General features: G+C 43.1%; 2 protein-coding genes across 7 annotated transcripts in view; one reads left to right on the top strand and one right to left on the bottom strand.

Annotated features, from left to right (window-relative positions):
* SMTNL1 (smoothelin like 1) overlaps positions 1-9,454 on the bottom strand; it is a 58,494-nt gene extending 49,040 nt beyond the window's left edge. For 2 of the 4 annotated variants that reach the window (XM_032219004.1, XM_032219036.1), the window contains exon 1: positions 9,374-9,454. The gene's annotated coding sequence lies outside the window, so the exon portion shown is untranslated. Of the gene's footprint in view, positions 1-9,363 lie in introns of all 4 variants that reach the window. The other 2 variants (XM_032219012.1, XM_032219019.1) reach the window with 2 other exon arrangements.
* A 5,709-nt stretch (positions 9,455-15,163) lies between these two features.
* Positions 15,164-20,167, top strand: part of SLC43A1 (solute carrier family 43 member 1) — a 43,614-nt gene continuing 38,610 nt past the window's right edge. Inside the window, exons 1-2 of one of the 3 annotated variants that reach the window (XM_032218982.1) lie at positions 15,164-15,670; positions 16,371-16,436. The gene's annotated coding sequence lies outside the window, so the exon portion shown is untranslated. Of the gene's footprint in view, positions 15,671-16,039; positions 16,437-20,167 lie in introns of those variants that run through there. The other 2 variants (XM_032218992.1, XM_032218974.1) reach the window with 2 other exon arrangements.

Here is a 20,167-nt window from a genome sequence, read left to right as displayed (position 1 = left end):
CTAGGCAGGGTACTTGAGTAGCACCTGCTTTTACTTCCTTAGAGCAGTTGCTATATCTTTTCCTGAAATCTGTTTACAGTACTCTACACCAAACAGATTTCTAGACATGCTGTGTGCATCTCCCCAGGTGTCCCCCTTTTGCTTTTGACGTCAAAGAACTGCAGGCTTTTCTGTTTAGAAAAGTTTTTCCCTGTCTAGGCAACTCTGAGAAAAGTGAAATTCAACTCCCAGAATCCCCCCAGCCAATATGATCATTGCTGGAATTCTGGAAGTTGAAATTGAAGTCCAACATTCAAGAAAATCCCGGTTTAGAAACATAACAGCAGAGGGATATTAGGGCATTTCTAATAGTTTTACTCCTGCAGCACACAGAACCATTTAACTCACTTCCATGGGGAATGGGAGTGGTTCATCACATGACACAACTATCTCTGAGCTAATCTAAGTAGTCAGCCAAGCTAAATGGGAGGAAAACAATCCAATTTACCAGCCAATGTCAGGAAGGGGGAGAGGTAGAATCTTCCCTTTCTCCAAATTTCAAATATGAGATGCTTCAAAAGCAGATTTTTCCACAAAGGAAAAGGAACAAGAGCAGTAAACATGCTGGCCTATATGATAATGCCTGATAGCGTAATTGTTAATGTTTAAATAATTGATGTGAGCTGAGTGTTTCCTGTCTTTGGGCTCATTGATAAAACTGGCTGCAGTTGCAATAGATAATCGGAAGGGGGAACTAGAGTCTGCAACTTTGAAGGCCCCAGGATTGCTTGGTTGGTTTACAGATTTCAGGAACTAGGAGCCCCCATATGTGGGACTCTTAATGGACACCAGGCAAAGACCGAGCAGTGTATCTTGGAGAATTGCAGACTATTTGATAAGTGACTTCTGATTCAACCACTTCTTCAAAGAAAGATTACTGAAATTATTAGCTTCTTGGCTAAAATATTGCTGCTGTTCTTGTTTGATTACTGAACCAGCAATTTTTTGTTATATCCTAGTAGCTTTTTATTGGAGGGTACAAATCATTTCTCTGTAATTTGAAGCAGAGATCCTATTTCTCTTCACGTGCTCTTAATTTTGCTGGAAATAAGGTGCAGCACGTAGTTGCTTTCCAAATAGCTTTTTGCCTCAAATGCACTCGGTAATTCAATCTCTGTTGAAGAATGCCTCTGTGTTTCTGCATTGTTCTGGGTGCTGCAGTCTCTAGTGTGACATTTGTGAACATATAGGTGCTTTCAGAAGACTGCCATGGGGATCACTATGCAATCTCTCTCCCCCCCACTCTGCCATAGAGGGATATTTTTAAAAATGGTCTCTCAGAACAGCAATTATTCTTTGCCTGCTTGGTGCGCCTTTCTGGATCCTTAATGCACACACCCACTTTCCTTTGAATTTCACAGCATATTTGTGGGTTGTGGAGGCTAAATTATGCCTGTTGTGGCTTGTAGGAGAAAAATGTGAAAGGGGGGGGGGGAGAAACAGATGGAGGCCATGGGAGGAAGGTGAAAAAGCGTGGGTTGGTCCAGGATGGTGCGTGCATTTGAGGGAGGGAAGGAAAAATAGAAATAAAACCATGAATTAAAAAAAATCAATGCAATTAAATAGAAAATTCAGTGAAAGAGGTCTGGGTGAAGGAGACCATGGAAAAACGGAAGGGGGAAAAAAGATGGGTGCACATGCACACAGACCCAAGTGTGAAACAAAACTTCGTGACTGGTACTTTTTAAGGGGTGAATTGAGCTGGTAAGCATTGACTTGGGAGTAAGAGAAATGAGTTGGCTGGCAAAGGCAGAAGGACCGTTTGCCTCCCCCCCCCTCCCCCAGCTTTGAGGTTCTATGGAAGCAGAAAGCCTCGGTTTCAATATTTGCTACCCATCTATTTGGCACTTAATTCCACGGGCAAATTATTGCTATTTTGTCCTTCAGCATCATTGTTGCCATTCTGTGTCAGCACTCACAGCTTTTTTTTTTTTTTTTAAAGAAAACTGAGTAGATTTCTGAACCCAAAACCCTTAGACATCCAGCTAAGCACACTGGTACAGCTTTTGGCCAGCAGGGGTCAGTGGTCAACAAAGACTTGAGCACCACTTTTAGCAAACAAACAAACAAATTTTAAGGTATGGCTAATTTTTTAATGAGTATGGTTCATAATTGGGCCCTTTAGATTTCTTTTAGATTCGCTCTACCTTTTCTAATTAAATAGCGGTACTTAGCCAGAGGGTGATTTATTCAATTAGAGCTGCTTAAAGCAATTAGAAGTTATTTAAAACCACCTGCTGGAAATTATTTGGCAACACTTGCTTGTGGTTTTATTTCTACCCGGGGCAGGATGCTATGCTGCAGTTGCTTTCATGGATCCCTGTATGCCCCCTGCAGGGGCTGGGGAGAGCAACCAGAGTTTAAGACACAGCGGCAACAGCAAAATTGCAAGACATTCACAGGATTCCATGATTGGGCAAAAGTGGGAGGAGGAAAGAGAAATGGAACCAATGCATGTTTCAAATAAGACGTGAGATTTGATTCATAATAGTTCACTTCTATTCTTCAGTTTCATTTCCCTGAGAGGAAGGTACTACAGTAGACCTTGAATTACAATCATTTGTTTGGTAACTGTTTGAATCTTGGAGAATCTTGGAGAATTGAAGTGTTTGAAGTTAACAGCACCAGAAAAATGTGACTTATGACCTTTTTTCCCATTTATGAGTTGCAGCATCCCTGTGGCCATGTGATCAAAATTCAGATGCTTGGCACCTGGCATGTGTTTATGACGGTTGCAGTGTCCCAGCGTCATGGGATCACCTTTTGGGACCTTCTGACAAGCGAAGTCAATAGGGAAGCCAGATTCACTTAACAATCATGTTACTAACTTAACGACAGCAGCGATTGACTTAACAACTATGGCAAAGTCATAAAAATGGGGCAAAATTAACTTGTCTTGCTAAGCAACTTAAATTTTGGACTCAATTGCATTCGTAAGTTGAGGACTACCTGTACTCCAATTGTTAGGAGTCAAAAATAGACTTTCATTCAGATGTTTGCCAATAGACCCACTACTGTTTTATATATCATAAATCTTCCATAAATATATTTTATAAGTACTTTACAAATTAAAAATACAATAAAAATACATATTCAATTTTCTGACCAGATCATGCAGGTCCTGGTTTCATGTTGGCCTGTATAAACTCATCCTATGCTGTAAGGTAAAGGTAAAGGTTCCCCTCAACATATGTGCTAGTCATTCCTGACTCTAGGGGGCGGTGCTCATCTCTGTTTCAAAGCCAAAGAGCCACCTCTGTCCGTGGTCATGTGGCCGGCATGACTAAACGCTGAAGGCACACTGAACGTTGTCACCTTCCCACTAAAGGTGGTCCCTATTTTTCTACTTGCATTTTTACATGCTTTTGAACTGCTAGATTGGCAGAAGCTGGGACAAGTAACAGGAGCTCACTCTGTAACGCGGCACTAGGGATTCAAACCACGATCTTTTTGATCGATAAGCTCAGCGTCTTAGCCACTGAGCCACCACGTCCCTGTGCTGTAGAACAAACTAACTTCTCATCTGCACCTCTAAAGATTTTCTCACCATTGCTGGCCTGAAGTGCTTACAACCATTTGAATTAGCAGAAGACTCTGGCATGAAATTTGCCATCCTCATTGCCAATCCCTATCTTGCTCTCTACCGTCTCTCTTTTCAAGGCCCAGCAGTCATCTGACTTCCTCCAAATTAATGGGTAACAAAGCAAACTACCGTATATCTCATAGTTGTCCACTGAACATGGTTAGCTTAAGGGAAAGCAGTATTTTAGTATGGCTCAGGAAAGCTTAAGATCATCATCTTGTGGGCTGGGGACCAGGTGAAGGTGACATCAAGAGGACACAGTAGAAAATGATGCCAGGGCATGTGTGTGCTATTGTTAGATACAAGCGGGGAAAGGTCCTTTCCTGCAGTAGGGGCAAGATGTCTTTCAGATTATAGATATTCCTTTTGGGGAATATGCGCAAGAATCTAATATGTTTCTTGAACAGGCTGGGGTGTCATCAGGCGAATTTTTCTTTCTAGTTTCTCACACATGTAATGCTTTGTATTTTCCCATTTAGGTTTTGCCTCCTATTTGATGGCTTCCTTATTTACATTCCTCCCCCTCCAGGTCCATTCCTCATGGTGGCCTATTAATCTAAGAGTATAAACCTCACACATTCAGAGGGAGACCGTGGCTCAGTCTGTCCCCTTCTGTTGCTTCCAAAATTTTAATCTGCATTACTGTTGATCCCAAATCTGTCAGCCTTAGCTTTACGCTTGCCATTGTCATGTTAGCAGTAAAAACCTGCATTTCCTTTATCAGGGGCTTAATAGGAACTAATTTCCTCTGCCACGACTTCTAAATGGAAGGCAAATCCATGTTTTTTCCACAAAGGGTAAAGCTGAACGTATGGCTCAAGTTCTATATGCAAGGTTTACAGATCAATTAAGCTTAGAGCCATATATCTCAGGCTTTTTCACCTTTTGTGGCATTGCCATTCTGTGTCGTCCAGTGGTTTGTTCCTACCGGTGTTACTACCGGTTCGGTGAGTGTACAATTGAACGAAAAATACTGAGAAAAAAAGGAAAACAGCTGAGGAGCAGCAATTCAAGCTGTCACCCTGGATCAGCTGGGCTTCAGAAGCTGAAATAAAGTATAACCCAGTGGCGGGTGGGCGGCCCCCTTTCAAGGGAACAAAGAACCGGTTCAGGAGACTCAGTCCAAATCGGTAGGAACCAACCACTGGTGTCCACCCATTGACCTTAACCATCAAAATGCTTGTTCTATATTCAAGTGCATGCAGTTCCTGCTTTGTATTCCTTCACTCATTAACCACCTGTAAGTCTCCAACCCTGTCTTTTAAATAATCAGCTGAGATGCTGCCCCTATTCAATTCAGTGAGAGAGAGGATTATTTCATAATTACTTATGCTCAGCAGTCAGATCTTCCTTATTTAGCACAGTATTTTCTTCTATGGATGAAGGCACTTTTCATGTTGCTCTCGCTCCCTCCTCTCCTGGCTACATTCACAAAACTTTGCCCCCCGTGTGTCTAAGTCCCAGCTTTCTCCAGCGGACGCAATCTTAAGGGACTACAGGGGTCGAATATTACACCCTGGGGTGCTATGGGGGTGCGGGTTTCCTATGGGAGCCAGTGTGCAGTCCTCCCAGCCCTCATTGTTTTAAAACTGCTTCCCTCAATCCTGGGCCTTGATTGGTTCTCTCCTTTAGGGTTATCCCTGACAGGAGTGCACTGTGTGGTGGGACTGCCCCTGATGTAGCAGCAGTCCTCAAGGACTATGCTGACATCTTTAATGGGCAGCTTGGCCAATACAAGGGCAGGCAGGATCGTCTCAGTGGTGGGTTGCAGGCGGTACACCCCAGTATGGGCGTATCGGAGCCTGCCCGGAGCACCAGGTACCGTTCCAGTACAGTGCTTTGGAGGGCTCACCTGCCCACCCTCGCTCCTTACCTATCCTTTAAGCCTTTGGCACTTCTGTGCACACGCATGGCATGTATGGCACATGCGCGATGCTCCACCGAGCAGCTGGAGCGTCAAGGAGGCTTGCAGAGGTGTCGCAGGCAGGTACGATGCATGCGCGCGCTGTGCGCGTCCATGTGGATGACGCCAGGCCCGTTCCAACCATACCGATTGGAACGGAATCCGGAACCCACCACTGGATCTATACCTGGTACACTGAAATTATCTGCAACGAGTTATATTTTTGCATTGTGCGAAAGACTATGGATATGTTGCTTCTGACACAATCTCACATACATTGTCATGAATAAAAGAAATGTAAATGAGAGGCAGCTGCCTGTATGGTGGATAGGTGCCAGGTTAAAAAATGGGGGTAGTAACCTAGCTATGGTAAACTAGGGGTATTGGAAGGATAGTTCCCCCCCACAACCAATTAACTGTGCATCATCGTATGCTATTCATAAATCTCAAAGCAACATTGATAAGGGGATGGGGTTAACTCAGGATTTCTCAAATTGTGAGGTATGTGAGGTATGCCTGCCTTGGGGAGGTGCAATTAGAGGCCAGAGGAGGTGTGAAGATTTTTTTTAAATGTCTTTGTTGAAAATAGTTTAACTATTGTTTTTCTTGTTCATTTGTATTCATTTGGTTTTTGGATTTTCAGGGAAGGTGTGTACATTAAGATTACACTGAAGGGAGGTATGATGGCAAAACGGTAGGAATCCTTGATCGAACAGTTAAACAAAACAATCAAATTACTCAAAAACAACATTAAAACATCAATGTCACTGTTAAAACTGCAGGACTGGATTGACAACTTTAAAATGACACTCTGTGAAAGGAGAGATGGGAAAATGTTTATTAGATTTATATTTTGCCTTTCATTCAAGAGGTTCGACACAGTAGACAATGTGCTAGCTTCTAGTTTTCTCAAACTTGTGAAGGTAGGATGGGTTGAGAGAGAAAATGCTTTATCCAAAATTATTCCCATTGGTTTAATGTCAATTTTCATCTCATCAGTGGTCAGAGGGGGGTTCCTCCCTGTTCGGACCAGTTTGGGTGAGCAGGTAGTGGAAAGTGGGCATGGGTTGCCAAACCAGTAGATGCCCCCAAACTGGTCCGCTCTGACACTCGCTCTGCCTTGCCTTCGCCATGTGAATCCACAGAACTGCCACTCCTACCTACACACAAGTAAGCATTCACGCTAGTCTAGTCCCCCTCCCCACCGGCCAGCGTCTCCTGAAGCCATCGCCATTTCAGCCCGGCGAGCTTCACATGCTGGAGAGGGTGGCAGCTGAAGAAGAGGGTGGCAGCAGGAGAGGGCAGTGGTAGCAGCAGGAGAGGGCAGCGGGCTCAGCTGCAGCCCAGATGAGCCAAGGAACTGCAGGGAGCCTCCCACATGTTGCACCCCCTCCCAGCCAGCTGCAGCATGGGCCCCGCCTGGCAGGGAAAGTTGCGAGTGGGTGGGTGGCTGGCTGTGACGGGCCTGGCCTTGAACACTCCATCTGGCATGGGCGATGGTGGTGAGCTGTAAGGGAAGTTAGGTCTGGGCTGGTATCCCTACCTTCTTCTTCCGAGAGCCAGCTTGGGGGATGGGCAGCCTCCCCTGCCACTGCACCCTTCCCTCGCCATCCATGCAGAGCCTCTGCTGGTGGGGCACCTCCCATCTCGCCCCACTTGCACCCCCTCTCCTCCAGAGAGCAGCCTGGGCTTCTCCTAGTCAGCGGGCGGGCGGGAAAGCAACGGATGAGTGGGTGGGCAGCTAGGACTGGCCTGGCCTCCAACACTCCATCCAGCAGGGGTGGCGGCGGTGAGTAGTAAGGGAAGTAAACCCTGGGCCGGGAAAGCAAGGCTTCTTTGCCAGCCTCCCAGATGGCAAAACAGAATTTTTTGCTGGTTCTGTGGGTGTGGCTAGGTTGTGACTGAGTGCGCATAAGTGATGCAACGTTGGTCATGCCCACTCAGTTACATGCCCCCCCCCCCAGCCACATCCACAGAACCAGTAGTAAAAAAAAATTGAAACCCACCCCTGGGTCAGAGATGAGGATTATTGTAGTTCAGCAGTCACAAGTTCCCAAGTTATAAGCTTAAGTGATAGGAAAAGCAAATAAATGCCTAGATAAGACAAGCCATTTGTTAACTCTAACCAGTGGTGGGTTTCAAAAATTTTTGGAACATCTTCTGTAGGTGTGGCCTGCTTTCCGGTCCACTGTGGAACCTCTTCTAACCGGTTCGGTAGATTTGACGAACCGGTTCTACCGAACTGGTGCGAACCGGTAGAAACCCACCTCTGACTCTAACTGAAGCTAAACACATTTCAACTTGGCAAGTTGCCTGAACCCAGCCTATGATGTTGTTCATAAGCTCAGTGTGTTCATAATTGCAGAAATGATTGTAGATGGACAAAATTATACTTAAGCTAATGATATCTAAATTTGTGGTGCAAACCCAGCTGTTCAGAAACACTTGAGTAACACATACACTGAATTTGCTAGCTATATCCTACACTGTGAAGCTTTCTAAATGTACCAGCATTATCTCTAATCAAAAATGTTTTTATAATGTGTTTGAATACTACTGGAGTATATATACCATCATCTCCTTATCTGAGTAATCATAAGGCAATAAAAGCAGTCATTAAAACAATCAACCAATAAACAATTTATTCTATTTATTCTATTCTATTTTACATCTATTTAAAAAACAGCACAATAAAAACCTCGAACTTCCGTCAAAAATGTAAGCAATCTGACTTCTGGACTGTTAGCTTTTTGGGTGGCCATATTCTCACTTCTGGGAGCTGCCCAGAGTTGTTATAAGATGGGTGACTATTATAAATGCTTTAAACAAATAAATGCATCCCCACATTGTAGACAACTTTTACCCCTAACAGAGGAAGCAGTTCCTTAGCAAATATTAATACTCAGGCAAGGGAAGACATAGGGAAAGACATTCCCTCAAACATAACAGTGCCATAACATTAACAATAACTCTGACTGGAAGCATAATGGAAATCAAGCAATTCCTTTAAAACCAGGAATGATTTTGGTACCAAGCCACCACTATACTTCGAATCAGATTCAATTTGAATGTTCTCAAAAGTAAACCCAGGTGAAGTACACGAGAGTACTCTAAAATATATAAATCCTTGTATTGTGATTAGGTCACAGCTCTACCACCAATGTGTGGACTCCTCATCAAATTTTCATAGCCTTCAACAGTGATCCAACAAGTACATTTTTCTATACTGTACTATTCTGGTCAGGGGTTGGTTGCTGTCAGCATTGCTGCCAGTTTGGTGCCTCAAAAATGTTGCACACGGGCGCTGCTTTGCTCACGCACACACCAGATGCGTGCTACACGTGCGTGTGCATTTGCAAATAAAAAGGTCTGCGCATGTGCAAAACCTTAACAAATGAAAAAAAAATTTCCACTGAAAATTGTTCTGCACATGCGCAGAACTGAAAAACAAGATAGTGGCCCCTAGGAGAGCCGGTTTGGGGGCGTGGCAGTGACCCAGGCCACCAAGTTACTACCGGTTTGGCTGAACTGGTCTGAACTGGTAGGAACCCTCCTTTGATTCTGGTGATCTCAGCTAGCAGCTTCATATAGAGATTAGACTATAATCTCTACATTTTCAGTTTTTGGAATCAGCATATACCCAGTGTGAACTCATCACAGCCACCAACTTGTACCATTCATAGCTAGTGCAAAAAAATTTTTTATTTAAATAATTTATTTTCATTAATAATATTATACACAAACTGGAGAGAGATACAAGTGTCCTAGCAAGATGGCAATTACCTCATCTTCCTTCCCAATCAGGTCAAGTAAGACTACTTCAGTCTAGAATCCTTACCTTACCTTACCTCCAGAACATGAGTGAATGGTCATCATCCATAGATAATTTCTCCAAGATGTCTGAAGCTGATTGCCTGTCATCATCTCAGCATTTTATCTGGAAAGCAACTGGTTGCTTGCCTTTTATACCTGAGTTCAGGGAAATCTTTATCTGAAGAGACTGTACTATCGCTTTTCATAACCCCCTGCTCCTGTTTAGATAACAACCCCCTATCTTTTCAACCAGCCAGCCAAATTCTTCTGCCAGCTTTTGTAAGCCAAATGATTAAGACTGCATATAGCAGAACAGATTGACTCAAGCATTTATCTTCTTTTTCAAGCCTTGCCAATTGAAACCAACAATCCATATATGACTAGGAAATGCTTTTTGATACCCATCTAGAAAGTCTTCAATAACAGTTAAATTCTGATTAGATACAAGAAACCTTCTCAAAGTTTCAAACCTAGAAAGTTTCAAACCTAGAAATGAATAAAGTAATAACTAGCAGCCAGCACGGGTTTGTTAAAAACAGATCATGCCAAACCAATCTTATTTCGTTCTTCAACATAATGAGTAAATTAGTAGACCAGTGAAATACTATGGACATAATATACTTAGACTTCAGCAAGACATTCAACAAAGTAGACCACAACCTACTTCTTCGTAAGTTAGAAAAAAGTGGGCTTCATCACCAGATGAATTTGCAATTGGCTGACAAACTATACTCAATGAGTAGTCCTTAATGGGTCTAAGTCTACATGGAGAGAAGTAAACAGAGGGGTACCGTCTTAGGCCCAGTACTCTTCAATGTCTTCATAAACGACTTAGATGAGGGAATAGAATGGGAACTTACCAAATTTGCAGATGATACTAAGCTGGCAGGAATAGCTAACATCCTAGAAGATGAATCTTGACAGACTTGAACACTGGGCCCTATCTCACAAAATGAAATTCAATGTAGAGAAAAGCAAAGCCCTACACATAGGTAAGAAAAAAACAAAAGTACACATACAAACTGAGTGAGACCAGGCTTTTTTTTTTTTGTAAATGTGTTTTTATTTTCCATTTTCATTTCGTACAGTCACATATATACTGTGCATAACCGGGGCCATATAACATTAAACAATAAACACAGCCATTCCTCTTGTCAACAATACCCCCAAAAATAGAAACCCAATGTAGCTCTTCGACCCTCCATACACCCTTTCTTTCACCCCCCTCCAACTTTCCATCTTCCCTCCAACATTCCCCTCTACCCTACTTCTCCTCCCCCTCTACCACTCCTCTCTCCCAGTACACTCCCTCCCTTCCTTCTGGTGAGACCAGGCTTAATAGCAGTGACTGTGAGAGGGATCTTGGAGTCTTAGTGGACAACCAGCTAAATAATGAGCCAGCAGGCAGCCAAAAAAGCCAATGCAACCCTAAATTGCATTAACAGAGGGATACAATCAAGATCAAATGAGGTACTAATACCACTCTATAAAGTCCTAGTAAGACCACACCTAGAGTACTACATCCAGTTTTGGTCACCACACTATAAAAAAAATGTTGAGACTCTAGAAAGAATGCAGAGGAGAGTATCCAGGATGATTAGGGGACTGGAGACTAAAACATATGAAAGCAGTTACAGGAACTGGACATGGCTAGTCTAGTGAAGAGAAGGACCAGGGGAGACATGATAGCAGTGTTCCAATATTTAAGAGGCTGCCACAGAGAGGAGGGGGGGAGCTCTTTTCCAAAGCACCTGAAGCTCAGACAAGGAATAATGGATGGAAACTGACCAAGGTGAGATTCAACCTAGAAATAAGGGGGAGCTTTCTGAGAATGAGAACAATCAACCAATGGAAGAACTTGCCTTCGGAAGTTGTGGGGGGCTTCATCGCTTGAGACTTTCAAGAAGAGATTGGACTGCCATTTGCCAGAAATGGTGTAGGGTCTCCTGCTTGAACAGGGGATTGGACTAGATGACCTATAAGGTCCCTTCCAACTCTGTTAATCTGTAAGTACTGAACAATTTATCAGAGCAGATGGGCAAGAATTTCACTTCTACATCCAACCAAGTAAAATGCTAACCAAATGCTAAATATTACTACCTGGAACAAGTCTGCTGGACAACACTTTGAGGATACCATGGTGGAGATAAGATGTCATAGAATGAGCCAAACAGCTGGACCTACTTATCTAAACAGCTCTCAGAGGTTTCCACTATAATAGCATTAAGCAACCGGGTTAGTGAGAGGCAATTACTTTTGGGGAAAGAGGGACAAGATGCATTTATGTCTACTGTCTTCTGCTGCTGCTCGGGCTATTAATACATAGGCACATAATACAAATCTGGGGATTTTGCATTCCAAAATGATATTTCTGAACCACTGGGATACTGATTCTATGTGTTATCTAGGATTGCGTTTCTAATACTAGGCACCAGTCTTCCACAAGATCTTAATATGCTGCCCATTTGCTACATCTGTTAGAAAATTGTGTTTAAACAAATAATAAACTATGATGGTTGGAAACTTTTGCCTAAGTAAAAGGTCATATATCCATTTTATTTGGAAAAGATCTTCTTAACCTTTATTGACTAAAATGAGGCCCTGATATATTCACTATCTTGGTGAGAGCAACTTCATGTGGGATACAAATTTTCTTTTAGGATCTCGAAATTACTTGACACAGTCCATCTTGTAACAAAAAATCAGAGTCTATAGCAGTGGGGCAGTGTTGTCCCAGAAACACTGTCTATGAAAGCCTTCACCAATGTATTAGTTTAATGGCACCCTATATGATTAACTGATTTTTTTTAAAGACACAAGCTTTTTTGAGCTGCAGCTCACTTCAACAGATACATAAAGTGTATTTAAATTGTAGTGAGGTCAGTAGAGGGAAGGGTGGAAGAGAGAGGTTGGTTGGCACATGCAGGTAACTTAGGAGACAGGTTACATATAGCTTGCCAAATAGTCATAAGTCTCAATTGTATTGTCTTCTCAAGAAATTAGGAGGAGTCCGGTAGCACATTTTCCAACTAATCCATTTAATTAAAAGCCACGAGCTTTTGTGAGCTGCAGTCACTTCATCAGATGCACAGAATGGCTGGAGGAGAAGAATGTTTAAAAATGAAGTTTTGTCGAACTGAGTAAACAACACTGAGCAGGCTCCTCAGTTCAGTTTCCAACTGAGCTCATTGCATGAACCCTAAATAGGCACAGAAATGTAAAGCTCTGAAATAATATTTGTGGTTGAGGGATATTGCTAAGCAATTAGTGAATTATCCTTCTGCCTTAAGACACATCCTATTTTAGCAGCCTCTTCAGTTGAAGAGCCTTAATATCTATACTTGTCTTATGATAACGGAACGCTTATTCCATCTGTTCAGGCACACATACAATCATAAATGCTTTTAGTCTCCAAATAACATGTCATTCAGGCTGTACCATGCTTTAACTTGCATTTGCCTATAATCAGTGGTGGGATTCTGCCAGTTCGCACCACTTTGGGGGAACCGGTTGTTAGGTTTCTGAGCAGTTTGGTGAACTGGTTGTTGGAAGAAATCCTTAGGGCAGAGAACCGGTTGTTAAATTATTTGAATCCCATCACTGCCTGTAATATGATTCTCCTAACTTTACCGTGCTACTAAAACTACTTACAAATATTTAACATAGTTGCAACAAGTAGTTTCCCACACATGGATATCAGTGGTTTATTTATCTCACCCCCTCTCCCCTGACTCTTGTTTCTTTACTCATTCTTGCTAGACGTGAGCTCAGCTGCCTTAGCTAGTCTGGCAAGTTCAAGAGATAACCAGTTTAGAGAGTGTGCTTTGTGATGCACCCGAGGACCTAAGAATGTGAATAGGAAATTTAAAGGGTTTTAAATATGTATGTATCTATGTACATATATGTATATGTATATGTATGGAGAGAGAGAGAAGGGGAGGGAGGGAGAGAGAGAGAGAGAATTTCAATGTCTCTTTGTCTTTCTCAGTGCCTTTTTTGTCTTTTTCAAAGTCTTTCAGTTCATTGGATCAAAACTTCAAGGTTCTTGAAATGATACAAGAATGGGTGAACACTCATGAGGGGTATGTCACAACAACTGATGGAGGAACACAAACCACAGAGACATAAGAAGGGAGGGGGAAACCTAAGCAAATATGTTTGATGAAAGGACAGTAATTTCACAGCAAGAGCTCACAGTGGGGAGCTGTGGATATATGTGGCTTAGAACGTCAAGCAATATTCTTAGAATTCTTTGTCACAGGGCATATGTCATTCTTATCCTCTTTTCTCGGAAAGCAATTTTTAACTAGACTCTAGGAGAAAGGAATCTAGAAAAACAAGAAAAATCTATGTAGGGGGGATTATACTGTGAGATAGCTTGCAAGCCATTTCATTTTTTAAAATTATGGACTGCCACTGATTTATAATACACCTCTGGCAAAATATTGTTTTGATGACTCCTTCCCTTAAGAGTTTTATAGGTACAACTGCCCTATTTAATGACTGTTTGAAGTTACAATGGTGCTGAAAAAGTAACTGTTATGACTGGTCCATGAGCTTATGAGTGTCACAGTGTCCCACAATCACGATTCCATTTGCCACCAGCTTCTGACAAACAGTCAATGGAGAAATCACAAGTCACAGTCACATAAGTCCTAGGTCACAGTCATCTGATGTTTCACATAACAACTGCAGGTGATTTGCTTAATGACGATGATGGAACTGATGCTACAAGTCTGGTGCAGTCACATTTAATAATTCCTTCACTTGGGGAAGGAGTTGTCAGTCCCAATTGTGATTGTTAAGCGAAGATTACTTGCATTTGCTACTCTCGTAAATTGAGGCAACAGGTCAATGATTAAGACTAGACAGGAAGTTTGGAATAAGCTCTAACTCAGGAACCAATGGAAAGAAGGGTGTTTTGTTGCGTTGTAGAAAAATGGCTTCATGCAGCTCATATTTGTTAGGATGAGCTACCTGGAATTGCAGCAATAAGCACACCAACACTGATAGTTTCAGATTGTGCAATGCATACACATAGCTTCTCTGAACCGATATATAACACTCCTTTTGCAAGAAGTGAAATCTGACGTAACCAAGCACACATAATTGATGTTCAGAATGGAGAATTGACTCTTAAAACTCACTCTGATGCCCCCTCTCCTCGTGTTATGGCCCTTTCGTGCAATGCACAACTTGCACACCTGCTTGCAGAGATCCTGATCACACTACCATATGGCAAGTGCTTGAAAAATATACTTTGAATTAATGTCAGCTCCTTCCGCACCCCATTGTGGTTGTACTGACAGCATGAAGGAAAGGAGAAACATAATGTTTTATTTATTTTTTAATCCTGGAGCAAAGGCAAGCAGCCCAGCATGACACTTTGAAACCTATTGTCCACTGCATGCATTAGCTCAACTGAATCAATGGATAGAAATATGTGCTTTAATGCATTATTTGTTCTCGGTCACAATACTTTGTGTTTTCTTCTATTTTCTCTGTTTCTTAGACTTAAGACTATCCCCAAACATGTTTTGCACGGCCCTGTAACCATCACATCACGGCACCATGGGACGTATATTTCTGCACCTGTGTTATAATAGCAATATTTATATTGTTAGACCTCTTGTGCTTGTATTTGCTGACAACAACTTGGGTAAGTAGGGAAGTAAGTCGGTTTCTCTCCTTTATCTGGTTTCCGTCGTTTATGGTGAGGGTGCCCAACACAACTTTAGGTGACGTTGCAACCTCTGAAATGAGGACTCCCCCTCCCCTCCAAGCGAAGTTGCCCTATTGGCCACTGAGCCAGGACGGGACGAAAGCGGCCGAACCCGAAAGCCAGCAGAGCCGAAATACCTGGGCGAACGAACCGGGCAACCTTCCAAGATAAGCCCATCTCTCTCTCTCTGCATATTTGCCGTGTACTTTTTCCACCTCCTCCTCGCTATCTCGCCCCAAGTTCCACGTTCTTATTTTTTTTTAGTGTGTATGGGGGGGATACCCAAACACGCACCGATGACCTTATAAAGTCACAGGCAGGCGAGCCTCTCGATTCCTGTCCCCCCTCCTCCCGTTTGGACCCGAGCAAGGAACACTTCCTGCCCGGGGCACCGCGTGGGAAACGCGCTTCTCTTTTCTCCAGGTTGAGCAGAGAACCCCGCAGCTGGCAGGCGAGCGAAGCGGCGACGCCAACGGGCTCCGGCAGCATTGAATCGCCTCCTCCGTGGCTCGCAGGGGAGGATCCGCCCGCCCGCCCGCGCTCGGGGCAGCCCCGTTGGCAGATAATCGGCGCGCCTTCAGTTCAGCCCTCCAAAGGGCTGGAGCGGAAAGTGAGTTGATTGAACTTGGGGAACAGTTTGGAAACCCGAGGCTAGAAGGGAGGCTTAAATAGGGGCAGCGGGGTGGGTGGGGGTTGGGAGCGTAGGCGACCGGGGGTTGCCCGAAAGCCCTCTTTGTATGGCTTCACTCCCTTACTAGGCAGGGCTCCGGCTTCCACGTGGCAGCGGCCGCGGCTCCTTCCAGCTTGCGCTGACTTGGGTGGAGGGCGAGCCCTGCCAGCCATATCTTGACGCTCGCCCCTCGCGGAGTGTTGGGTTTGCTCGAGTTGGGAAATGAGGCCGTCTCTTTTTCCCTGCCCCTAAGGCGGGGGGGAAAAAAAGCGGGGAGAGGAAGGGGGTGAATTGGGGTGGGGGAGGATAGCCCGAGTGGGGAAAGGAGGGGACGAGTTTTAAAAGGAAAGATTCCCGGGTGTCGATGATAACGCGTTGGAGAATGTGAAGAACTGGGATGTCCACAACGGCCTGGCTTTCCCCCACCTCCGCCCCTCCCCTGCAGATTTTGGGATGTCCCTCTGGATATAAAACAGGGTCACAGAAAAGGGGTGGGAAGCGAGTACAGGATTTGCTAAACCCGCTTATGGCTGGAGTCCGTGCTGTGGGCGCTGAGGGGTCGTCTCCTCCCTTGCTGGGTTGGCATTAAGAGGAGAGGTCTCAGGCCTCAAACTTTGCTTGAACTGTGCTTCCCCTCCAGCTTTTAAAGATCTCTCAGAAGTTTGCAGAAGAACTTGACTGTGCTAATATTGGATCTGCATAATTGGTAAGGGAATTGTAGATTTCTAAAGAGCATCTTTATACTCTTAATTACTGAATACCGTTTTTTTGTTTTTGTTCACCCCCTTTAGACTTTCATAGTTTAAATTCAAACAGATGTCAGTTTCCTGGAGCACTTTGTGTTCCTTCTCTCTGTTAATTTTGCCTGATATTTTCAGATCAAAAGCTTATCTGTGTTCAGATTAACTGCACAAGGCTGAGGGATTTGGGGTGTTTTCTTTCCACTGTCAGTAGCTGAGTAGAATCATAGTTGTATGTGTGACCACCATACAAGTGTGATACCCCCTTCGTAGATTCACATGCAAGGGAGAGATGCCTGAGACTTGATTTTAAATTTGCCATACATGTAACTTTCACTGAATACAAGTCATAAATCTAAGCCAAATGGACTGTTTTATGAGGAGTCATTGGTGTTCTCTGAGCTTGGTTGATTTTTTTTTTTGCAGATGTTTCATAACTCAAACTGGGTAACAATAACATCATCAGTACTAGCAGGGAATAGGATTTACCCGACTGCCTACTAATACTGATGATATTACCCAGTTTGAGTAATGAAACTTCTGCAAGAAAACAACCAAGCTCAGAGAGAGCATCAAGAATCTCTCATTTCAACCCTGAGCTACAAATATTGTCCCACATTGGTACAATTTTATCCCTGCTCAGATGACCTGTTCCTGACCTTTCAAGATGATCAGCCTTGGAGGGAGGGGCAGTGAAAATATCTGCATGTCTAGTGAAGGTTCGAATCCCTAGTGCCACGTAACGGAGTGAGATCCCATTACTTCTGCCAACCTAGCAGTTTGAAAGCCTGTAAAAATGCAAGTAGAAAAAATAGAAACTACCTTTGGTGGGAAGGTAACAGCATTCCGTGCATTTTTGCCGTTTAGTCATATTGGCCATATGACCACAGAGACGTCTTTGGACAGTGCTGGCTCTTTGGCTTTGAAATGGAGATGAGCACACACCCCTAGAGTCAGGAACGAATAGCACATAGGTGCGAGGGGAACCTTTACCTTTAGTGAAGCAGGTCCAAGAAATTAGCCAAAACTTGAGTTATAGATATGATGGGGTTTTATTGATTAATCCTAGTCTTACAGCAGTTTATTTGTTGATGTCAGTGACAGTGGTCAGTAAGACCAGCAGTTGTACAGTACAAACTTTGCTTTTAGTGGTCGCAAGCAAATTCCCTGCCCCTCAAAGTCTGTAGACTCAGTTGTTAAGTCTGCCTGGACTTTTCATGATCAGGGACTGGTACTTGGGTCCTTTTGAACTCCCCCACCTTGATTTCTGTCAGGGAGTATCTGTATCAGCACATCCCTAAAATGTTTGATCCAGATGTCCAAAGTGGCCTATCCATACGAAAGTTATCCTTTGTCTCTGTACAGTCTTGGCCATATCATAACAAAGGCAGCCCTTGGTTATCTCTTCACCATCCAATTGCTCTTGTTTCCTACTCTTTCCCCTCTAGATGTTACCCTCATCTTATCTTATTTTATCTTATCGTCTCTCTACAGCTCCCAGAAACAATTACAGACTTCTGTTACAGAAGCAGAACAATATAAACAAGACTCACTATTTTATAATAGTTACATTGTTCATCTGCCAAGCTTGAAGTTACACTAAGGCAGCCAAAGACCCAACCCATTTATCATGACAATTCTGTGTTTTTTCATGGACTGCCAAGAATAATGTAGTGCGAGGGGGAAACTTAAATTGCATCCCTCAAATAATAATAAAGGTAGATTTGCATTGATATCCTACTTAGGGCAGCTCAGAAGTAAGTTCCTCTGAGCCGTGCTTCTAAATAAATATGTATTGGATTTTCTGCCTGAATAATGCTTGACAATGTGCAGTTCTGTAGCATTACTCTAATACGATCAGTGCCTTCCTCTGCCTATTAAATTATCTTTGGTTAGCTTAGTTAATTCCCTGTGACGTACAGGTGAGATCATTACCTAGTGCCACTACTGAGATGGCAGTGCCCATTTAGAATCTTCCTCTCTTAAAAAGCAAAGCAGTGGTTCTCCAGAGGTTTTTCAGCCATATTTATAATTCTAAAAAAAAGTGTAATGTTTTCTCCCTGCTAATATACTGTTTCTCTTGCTCTCACATTGAATTACAAGCAGTTGTGGAAAAACTAGATTCACTTACAAGTTTTGCTAAGATCAAAGGAAACAGTGGTGTTTGCTGGCTCATAGTTTGCTCAGGCACCTGTATGCTGTTATCCTGCTGCTGAAAATAGGAGGACCACTGCTTACTTAGAGGTGGAATCCTTGAATGCATGCATTGTTCGTTTTAATATAATTGGGCAATATTGGATAGCAACCACTCTCATTTTCTTCTTGGTAAGGATGCCTACAGGATCCCTCTAAGTTGAGTTTCCTTTGAAGCATAACAGTCCCCTATTTGGGTTTGTATCACAGAAAATGCTGCTTATATAAAGTTATATATGGGGTAGGGATGTTGATATAATGGGAGTCTGATAAATTGATTCTTTCAACAAAGAGAAAAGGAATCAAGAGAAAGAATCTGCCTTCCTGTTAAAAGCCTCCTTTCTCTTTTTCTTTTGTTGTACTTAACTAACTTAAAAGCGGAATAGATTTTTAACTACCTGGCAGAGCACACACATTGGAGTTGTGTGGAACCCAACAGTTTCATTCTTGGATGTTTATCTCAGCAGCCTTAGCCTAGGTCAGTGATGGCTAACCTTTTTGGCACCGAGCACGTGCGTCTGGGCTGCAACCTGGAAAAGGAGCTGCTGAAAATGAACTTCCGGTTTCCAGCACGCCTACGCACATGGCGATCAATTGGCTGGCACGCATGCTCACACTTGAAAACAGGAGACCAGCTCTTCCAGTTTCTGGCACGGCCGCATGCATGAAGTCCGGTTGATCATCACGCATGCATGCGCGACAGAAACCCGGAAGAGGAACAGCCGCCGCTGCACATGGCAGGTGACATGGCTCTGCGTGTCACTTTGGGTATGTGTGCCATAGGTTCACCATCACGGGCCTAGGTATTTCCAAAGTTTTCTTTCCTTTACTCCACGAGGGACAGAATCTTGCTTTCCATCCCTAAAACAACCAGAAACCTGGTTTCCAGCTTATTACTGTAACTTATTGAATTTCACAGGATATTTTGCTTTCACTAAATGAAATGCAGGGCAAGGTATTTATTATTTTTGTGATGTGATGTGATACATACATACACACACACACACACACACACATACATACATACATACATACACACCCTTCTGGCTTGAACAAGATACAGTCAGAAGCCTTGTGCAGTAAAGAGATAAAAGCATAGGCACGTACTTGCCTGCTTCAGTCTAAGGATCTTTCCATCTGACCTCATGCTCTGTTAAAAAAAAGAATCAGCAATAATTGCTTATTTACTTTATTTGGGATGTATAAAGATAAATGGAAGTTCAGAGGACCCATCTTAGAATCTTAATGATTTGTAAGGCTCTGCCATGCACTTTGTAGTTATGGAATATGCACAAAATCAGAAGCTCTAGATCCTTGTTTTTCTTGAAAGAAGTCATCAAACAAGTTTTCTATTTAGATAACGGATAGTTGGTAGCAGCTGGAAAAGATTAGTTTCATTCTCTTCAATGAATAGTGTGCACAGTTGCAAATATAGTATTGCCAAACATTAAATGATCAGCTGAGTGTTATGAAAGAGGTCTGTTAGGATAGCATAACCTTTCCA

The sequence above is a fragment of the Thamnophis elegans genome, chromosome 1 (assembly GCF_009769535.1).
Source record: "Thamnophis elegans isolate rThaEle1 chromosome 1, rThaEle1.pri, whole genome shotgun sequence".
NCBI lineage: Eukaryota > Metazoa > Chordata > Lepidosauria > Squamata > Colubridae > Thamnophis > Thamnophis elegans.
Note: the sequence above shows the minus strand (reverse complement) of the source record. Positions and strands in the feature narration are given on the sequence as shown.